The sequence below is a fragment of the Phyllobates terribilis genome, unplaced genomic scaffold, assembly GCF_046119375.1.
Source record: "Phyllobates terribilis strain yellow unplaced genomic scaffold, ASM4611937v1 Scaffold_4__5_contigs__length_816908805, whole genome shotgun sequence".
Classification (NCBI taxonomy): domain Eukaryota; kingdom Metazoa; phylum Chordata; class Amphibia; order Anura; family Dendrobatidae; genus Phyllobates; species Phyllobates terribilis.
This window is the reverse complement of record NW_027362764.1, coordinates 691,049,725-691,057,224: the sequence shown is the minus strand read 5'-3', so window position 1 is coordinate 691,057,224 and position 7,500 is coordinate 691,049,725. Positions and strand designations below refer to the sequence as shown.

The 7,500-nt window shown below is 54.0% G+C and overlaps 2 non-coding genes and 3 pseudogenes across 2 annotated transcripts in view; all 5 read right to left on the bottom strand.

Annotated features, from left to right (window-relative positions):
• Nucleotides 1-162: 162 nt before the first annotated feature.
• Nucleotides 163-281, bottom strand: LOC141266508 (5S ribosomal RNA). The gene has a single exon (XR_012320544.1). It is a non-coding gene; the product is annotated as a 5S ribosomal RNA (ribosomal RNA).
• Nucleotides 282-1,988: 1,707 nt separating this feature from the next.
• On the bottom strand, nt 1,989-2,107 carry LOC141267764 (5S ribosomal RNA; annotated as a pseudogene).
• A 1,686-nt stretch (nt 2,108-3,793) lies between these two features.
• Nucleotides 3,794-3,912, bottom strand: LOC141267637 (5S ribosomal RNA; annotated as a pseudogene).
• A 1,705-nt stretch (nt 3,913-5,617) lies between these two features.
• LOC141268183 (5S ribosomal RNA) lies at nt 5,618-5,736 on the bottom strand (annotated as a pseudogene).
• Nucleotides 5,737-7,442: 1,706 nt separating this feature from the next.
• The window catches only part of LOC141267270 (5S ribosomal RNA), a 119-nt gene continuing 61 nt past the window's right edge, over nt 7,443-7,500 (bottom strand). The window contains exon 1 of the ribosomal RNA XR_012321279.1: nt 7,443-7,500. This exon is cut by the window's right edge and continues 61 nt beyond it. This is a non-coding gene — a ribosomal RNA (5S ribosomal RNA).

The following is a 7,500-nucleotide window of genomic DNA, read 5'->3' as shown; positions in this document are numbered from 1 at the left end:
CCACGGTGATGAGAAGGATGCTGGTATTTTGCAAGGATTAAATAGCGCAAGAGAGAAAGCAAATGAAAAGAAGAAAGGAGCATGTGTGCGCTTGTGAAAAAAGGAATGGAAAAAAGGCATAGAGGAGAGTGACCCCGGCTTGTGGAAGTAAGAAAAAGCAAAAGCCTACAGCACCTGGTATTCCCAGGCGGTCTCCCATCCAAGTACTAAGCAGGCCCAACCCTGCTTAGATTCTGAGATCAGACGAGATCGGGTGTGTTCAGGGTGGTGTGGCCGTAGGCAGAGAGAGGCCTCTCACTTGCTGCTTTTCTACTTTGACGTCCGGCTGCCGGCTGCCCTTTCCAGTGCTTAGTAAGACAAGGTGCTTTTGTGCTTTCCTTTCTCTTCACTTTTTTGCTGGCTCCTTAAAAAGGTCTTGTAGACAGAACGCCCCGCTCAGAGCCGCTGAGCTCACTGATCGGCTGCCGCGCTGTCGACGGAACGTCAGCGTCGCGGCCAATGCCACAGGCCGGGAGCAGCGGCGAGACTCACCGGTAGACCTGGGTAGGGTGAGTAGAGCGCGGTTAGTTGCTTTCTAATAGCCTGCAGCCGGGGATTAACTTTTAATGAAAGGGAGCAACCCTTTTGACTGTCTGCAGCGCGCCGTACCTAGGAAGCGCACACTCACACACAGCGAGCATGCACAAGTTGCTCGCACGAGACCACATTCCCTATTTGCACCTGCAGCTTTTCCGCCACCATGCGTCAGACTCTCCTGCCTGTCTTATTATTATTTCAGGGCCTTAGCAGGAACCACCCCCTCAATTCCCTCCCGCTCCTTCCTAGCACTGAGGTTAGCTCCTGGGCAGCTGTCTGATTGGGTTAGTTACACAAGCTTCTTTGAAGAAGAAGACGTTACTTCTGCTGGCCCTCGTTAGGCGGTCGCCCTCTAAAACCATCCCCTGGGCAGCTGCTGAAAGCCTGGCCCCTTCACAGCGCGAGATGCTTTTAACGCCATCGTTTGCATACGGCCGGCTGCGGGGTCAATAAGCACTCCTAGCCGTGGCAAGGAACTCGGTGTGAGGCCTGGTAGAGGCGGCGGGGTTGCGTCCTTATCTTAGAGGTCTTGGGGGGCTTGGGAGGCTTGGGACTTCCAGCCTCTACTTTACGTAAGGTCGGTGTCCAGCAAGGCGCCACTCCATGCTAGCCGAGCTGGGCAAGATGGCAAAACGTCATCAAAATTGTCTACAATACCTGGTGCTCTCAGGAGGTGTCCCAACCAAGTATTTCCGAACCCATCTCTGCTTTGCTTCCGAGATCGGACGTATCCAAGGTGGTATGGCCAGTAGACGCTGCTTGGCCCATCGCCCGGCCAGCCTTCCTCAGGCTTGCGTGGGGACGAGAACTCTGGCCGTTCTGGGGCGGTCTCAGAAGGACCGATGCATAGGCTGTGCCGTCCCTATAGGTGTTGTTTGTTGAGCAATGAAACACCTGCCGCATCAGATGTGTTTAAAAATGGCTCGGCGCAGGGTCTCCTGCAGGCTAAACCGTTCATCGCGGGGATGTGACAGAAAGAGCAAGCTGGACCCGCAACTTGGGGTGGAGCGAAACGCCCAGGAGTGAATGAAGGAAGAGGGTGAGATGGTTGCGAGTGAATTTGAGCTGCTCTTCGGGGGGGGTCGTGTGGCCTGCAAAGGTGTTTTGCTTGGGTTGTGCTGTAAACTGGCCTCCAGGTTACCAGTGGTTGCCTCCAGGTCAGCGGTGGTTGCCTCCAGTCATGCGGGAGTCGCTGGTCCTGGTGAAAAGAAGCCTAGTATTAAAAGTAAATAAGCAACAATGCTGGAGGCCCACGGTGATGAGAAGGATGCTGGTATTTTGCAAGGATTAAATAGCGCAAGAGAGAAAGCAAATGAAAAGAAGAAAGGAGCATGTGTGCGCTTGTGAAAAAAGGAATGGAAAAAAGGCATAGAGGAGAGTGACCCCTGCTTGTGGAAGTAAGAAAAAGCAAAAGCATACAGCACATGGTATTCCCAGGCGGTCTCCCATCCAAATACTAACCAGGCCCAACCCTGCTTAGCTTCCAAGATCAGACAAGATCAGGTGTGTTCAGGGTGGTGTAGCCGTAGGCAGAAACAGGCCTCTCACTTGCTGCTTTTCCACTTTGACGTCCGGTTGCCGGCTGCCCTTTCCAGTGCTTAGTAAGACAAGGTGCTTTTGTGCTTTCTTTTCTCTTCATTTTTTTGCTGGCTCCTTAAAAAGGTCTTGTAGACAGAACGCCCCGCTCAGAGCCGCTGAGCTCACTGATCGGCTGCCGCGCTGTCGACGGAACGTCACCGTCGCGGCCAATGCCACAGGCCGGGAGCAGCGGCGAGACTCACCGGTAGACCTGGGTAGGGTGAGTAGAGCGCGGTTAGTTGCTTTCTAATAGCCTGCAGCCGGGGATTAACTTTTAATGAAAGGGAGCAACCCTTTTGACTGTCTGCAGCTCGCCGTACCTAGGAAGCGCACACTCACACACAGCGAGCATGCACAAGTTGCTCGCACGAGACCACATTCCCTATTTGCACCTGCAGCTTTTCCGCCACCATGCGTCAGACTCTCCTGCCTGTCTTATTATTATTTCAGGGCCTTAGCAGGAACCACCCCCTCAATTCCCTCCCGCTCCTTCCTAGCACTGAGGTTAGCTCCTGGGCAGCTGTCTGATTGGGTTAGTTACACAAGCTTCTTTGAAGAAGAAGACGTTACTTTTGCTGGCCCTCGTTAGGCGGTCGCCCTCTAAAACCATCCCCTGGGCAGCTGCTGAAAGCCTGGCCCCTTCACAGCGCGAGATGCTTTTAACGCCATCATTTGCATACGGCCGGCTGCGGGGTCAATAAGCACTCCTAGCCGTGGCAAGGAGCTCGGTGTGAGGCCTGGTAGAGGCGGCGGGGTTGCGTCCTTATCTTAGAGGTCTTGGGGGGCTTGGGAGGCTTGGGACTTCCAGCCTCTACTTTACGTAAGGTCGGTGTCCAGCAAGGCGCCACTCCATGCTAGCCGAGCTGGGCAAGATGGCAAAACGTCATCAAAATTGTCTACAATACCTGGTGTTCTCAGGAGGTGTCCCAACCAAGTATTTCCGAACCCATCTCTGCTTTGCTTCTGAGATCGGACGTATCCAAGGTGGTATGGCCAGTAGACGCTGCTTGGCCCATCGACCGGCCAGCCTTCCTCAGGATCGCGTGGGGACGAGAACTCTGGCCGTTCTGGGGCGGTCTCCGAAGGACCGATGCATAGGCTGTGCCGTCCCTATAGGTGTTGTTTGTTGAGCAATGAAACACCTGCCGCATCAGATGTGTTTAAAAATGGCTCGGCGCAGGGTCTCCTGCAGGCTAAACCGTTCATCGCGGGGATGTGACAGAAAGAGCAAGCTGGACCCGCAACTTGGGGTGGAGCGAAACGCCCAGGAGTGAATGAAGGAAGAGGGTGAGATGGTTGCGAGTGAATTTGAGCTGCTCTTCGGGGGGGGTCGTGTGGCCTGCAAAGGTGTTTTGCTTGGGTTGTGCTGTAAACTGGCCTCCAGGTCAGCGGTGGTTGCCTCCAGTCATGCGGGAGTCGCTGGTCCTGGTGAAAAGAAGCCTAGTATTAAAAGTAAATAAGCAACAATGCTGGAGGCCCACGGTGATGAGAAGGATGCTGGTATTTTGCAAGGATTAAATAGCGCAAGAGAGAAAGCAAATGAAAAGAAGAAAGGAGCATGTGTGCGCTTGTGAAAAAAGGAATGGAAAAAAGGCATAGAGGAGAATGACCCCTGCTTGTGGAAGTAAGAAAAAGCAAAAGCCTACAGCACCTGGTATTCCCAGGCGGTCTCGCATCCAAGTACTAAGCAGACCCAACCCTGCTTAGATTCCAAGATCAGACGAGATCGGGTGTGTTCAGGGTGGTGTGGCCGTAGGCAGAGACAGGCCTCTCACTTGCTGCTTTTCTACTTTGACGTCCGGCTGCCGGCTGCCCTTTCCAGTGCTTAGTGAGACAAGGTGCTTTTGTGCTTTCCTTTCTCTTCACTTCTTTGCTGGCTCCTTAAAAAGGTCTTGTAGACAGAACGCCCCGCTCAGAGCCACTGAGCTCACTGATCGCCTGCCGCGCTGTCGACGGAACGTCAGCGTCGCGGCCAATGCCACAGGCCGGGAGCAGCGGCGAGACTCACCGGTAGACCTGGGTAGGGTGAGTAGAGCGCGGTTAGCTGCTTTCTAATAGCCTGCAGCCGGGGATTAACTTTTAATGAAAGGGAGCAACCCTTTTGACTGTCTGCAGCGCGCCGTACCTAGGAAGCGCACACTCACACACAGCGAGCATGCACAAGTTGCTCGCACGAGACCACATTCCCTATTTGCACCTGCAGCTTTTCCGCCACCATGCGTCAGACTCTCCTGCCTGTCTTATTATTATTTCAGGGCCTTAGCAGGAACCACCCCCTCAATTCCCTCCCGCTCCTTCCTAGCACTGAGGTTAGCTCCTGGGCAGCTGTCTGATTGGGTTAGTTACACAAGCTTCTTTGAAGAAGAAGACGTTACTTCTGCTGGCCCTCGTTAGGCGGTCGCCCTCTAAAACCATCCCCTGGGCAGCTGCTGAAAGCCTGGCCCCTTCACAGCGCGAGATGCTTTTAACGCCATCATTTGCATACGGCCGGCTGCGGGGTCAATAAGCACTCCTAGCCGTGGCAAGGAGCTCGGTGTGAGGCCTGGTAGAGGCGGCGGGGTTGCGTCCTTATCTTAGAGGTCTTGGGGGGCTTGGGAGGCTTGGGACTTCCAGCCTCTACTTTACGTAAGGTCGGTGTCCAGCAAGGCGCCACTCCATGCTAGCCGAGCTGGGCAAGATGGCAAAACGTCATCAAAATTGTCTACAATACCTGATGTTCTCAGGAGGTGTCCCATCCAAGTATTTCCGAACCCATCTCTGCTTTGCTTCCGAGATCGGATGTATCCAAGGTGGTATGGACAGTAGACGCTGCTTGGCCCATCGCCCGGCCAGCCTTCCTCAGGATCGCGTGGGGACGAGAACTCTGGCCGTTCTGGGGCGGTCTCTGAAGGACCGATGCATAGGCTGTGCCGTCCCTATAGGTGTTGTTTGTTGAGCAATGAAACACCTGCCGCATCAGATGTGTTTAAAAATGGCTCGGCGCAGGGTCTCCTGCAGGCTAAACCGTTCATCGCGGGGATGTGACAGAAAGAGCAAGCTGGACCCGCAACTTGGGGTGGAGCGAAACGCCCAGGAGTGAATGAAGGAAGAGGGTGAGATGATTGCGAGTGAATTAGAGCTGCTCTTCGGGGGGGTCGTTTGGCCTGCAAAGGTGTTTTGCTTGGGTTGTGCTGTAAACTGGCCTCCAGGTTACCGGTGGTTGCCTCCAGGTCAGCGGTGGTTGCCTCCAGTCAGCTGAGAGTCGCTGGTCCTGGTGAAAAGAAGCCTAGTATTAAAAGTAAATAAGCAACAATGCTGGAGGCCCACGGTGATGAGAAGGATGCTGCTATTTTGCAAGGATTAAATAGCGCAAGAGAGAAAGCAAATGAAAAGAAGAAAGGAGCATGTGTGCGCTTGTGAAAAAAGGAATGGAAAAAAGGCATAGAGGAGACTGACCCCTGCTTGTGAAGTAAGAAAAAGCAAAAGCCTACAGCACCTGGTATTCCCAGGTAGTCTCCCATCCAAGTACTAACCAGGCCCAACCCTGCTTAGTTTCTGAGATCAGACGAGACCGGGCGTGTTCAGGGTGGTGTGGCCGGAGAAAGAGACAGGCCTCTCACTTGCTGCTTTTCTACTTTGACGTCCGGTTGCCGGCTGCCCTTTCCAGTGCTTAGTAAGACAAGGTGCTTTTGTGCTTTCCTTTCTCTTCACTTTTTTGCTGGCTCCTTAAAAAGGTCTTGTAGACAGAACGCCCCGCTCAGAGCCGCTGAGCTCACTGATCGGCTGCCGCGCTGTCGACGGAACGTCAGCGTCGCGGCCAATGCCACAGGCCGGGAGCAGCGGCGAGACTCACCGGTAGACCTGGGTAGGGTGAGTAGAGCGCGGTTAGTTGCTTTCTAATAGCCTGCAGCCGGGGATTAACTTTTAATGAAAGGGAGCAACCCTTTTGACTGTCTGCAGCGCGCCGTACCTAGGATGCGCACACTCACACACAGCGAGCATGCACAAGTTGCTCGCACGAGACCACATTCCCTATTTGCACCTGCAGCTTTTCCGCCACCATGCGTCAGACTCTCCTGCCTGTTTTATTATTATTTCAGGGCCTTAGCAGGAACCACCCCCTCAATTCCCTCCCGCTCCTTCCTAGCACTGAGGTTAGCTCCTGGGCAGCTGTCTGATTGGGTTATTTACACAAGCTTCTTTGAAGAAGAAGACGTTACTTCTGCTGGCCCTCGTTAGGCGGTCGCCCTCTAAAACCATCCCCTGGGCAGCTGCTGAAAGCCTGGCCCCTTCACAGCGCGAGATGCTTTTAACGCCATCATTTGCATACGGCCGGCTGCGGGGTCAATAAGCACTCCTAGCCGTGGCAAGGAGCTCGGTGTGAGGCCTGGTAGAGGCGGCGGGGTTGCGTCCTTATCTTAGAGGTCTTGGGGGGCTTGGGAGGCTTGGGACTTCCAGCCTCTACTTTACGTAAGGTCGGTGTCCAGCAAGGCGCCACTCCATGCTAGCCGAGCTGGGCAAGATGGCAAAACGTCATCAAAATTGTCTACAATACCTGGTGTTCTCAGGAGGTGTCCCAACCAAGTATTTCCGAACCCATCTCTGCTTTGCTTCTGAGATGGGACGTATCCAAGGTGGTATGGCCAGTAGACGCTGCTTGGCCCATCGACCGGCCAGCCTTCCTCAGGCTCGCGTGGGGACGAGAACTCTGGCCGTTCTGGGGCGGTCTCCGAAGGACCGATGCATAGGCTGTGCCGTCCCTATAGGTGTTGTTTGTTGAGCAATGAAACACCTGCCGCATCAGATGTGTTTAAAAATGGCTCGGCGCAGGGTCTCCTGCAGGCTAAACCGTTCATCGCGGGGATGTGACAGAAAGAGCAAGCTGGACCCACAACTTGGGGTGGAGCGAAACGCCCAGGAGTGAATGAAGGAAGAGGGTGAGATGGTTGCGAGTGAATTTGAGCTGCTCTTCGGGGGGGTCGTGTGGCCTGCAAAGGTGTTTTGCTTGGGTTGTGCTGTAAACTGGCCTCCAGGTCAGCGGTGGTTGCCTCCAGGTCAGCGGTGGTTGCCTCCAGTCATGCGGGAGTCGCTGGTCCTGGTGAAAAGAAGCCTAGTGTTAAAAGTAAATAAGCAACAATGCTGGAGGCCCACGGTGATGAGAAGGATGCTGGTATTTTGCAAGGATTAAATAGCGCAAGAGAGAAAGCAAATGAAAAGAAGAAAGGAGCATGTTTGCGCTTGTGAAAAAAGGAATGGAAAAAAGGCATAGAGGAGAGTGACCCCTGCTTGTGGAAGAAAGAAAAAGCAAAAGTCTACAGCACCTGGTATTCCCAGGTGGTCTCCCATCCAAGTGCTAACCAGGTCCAA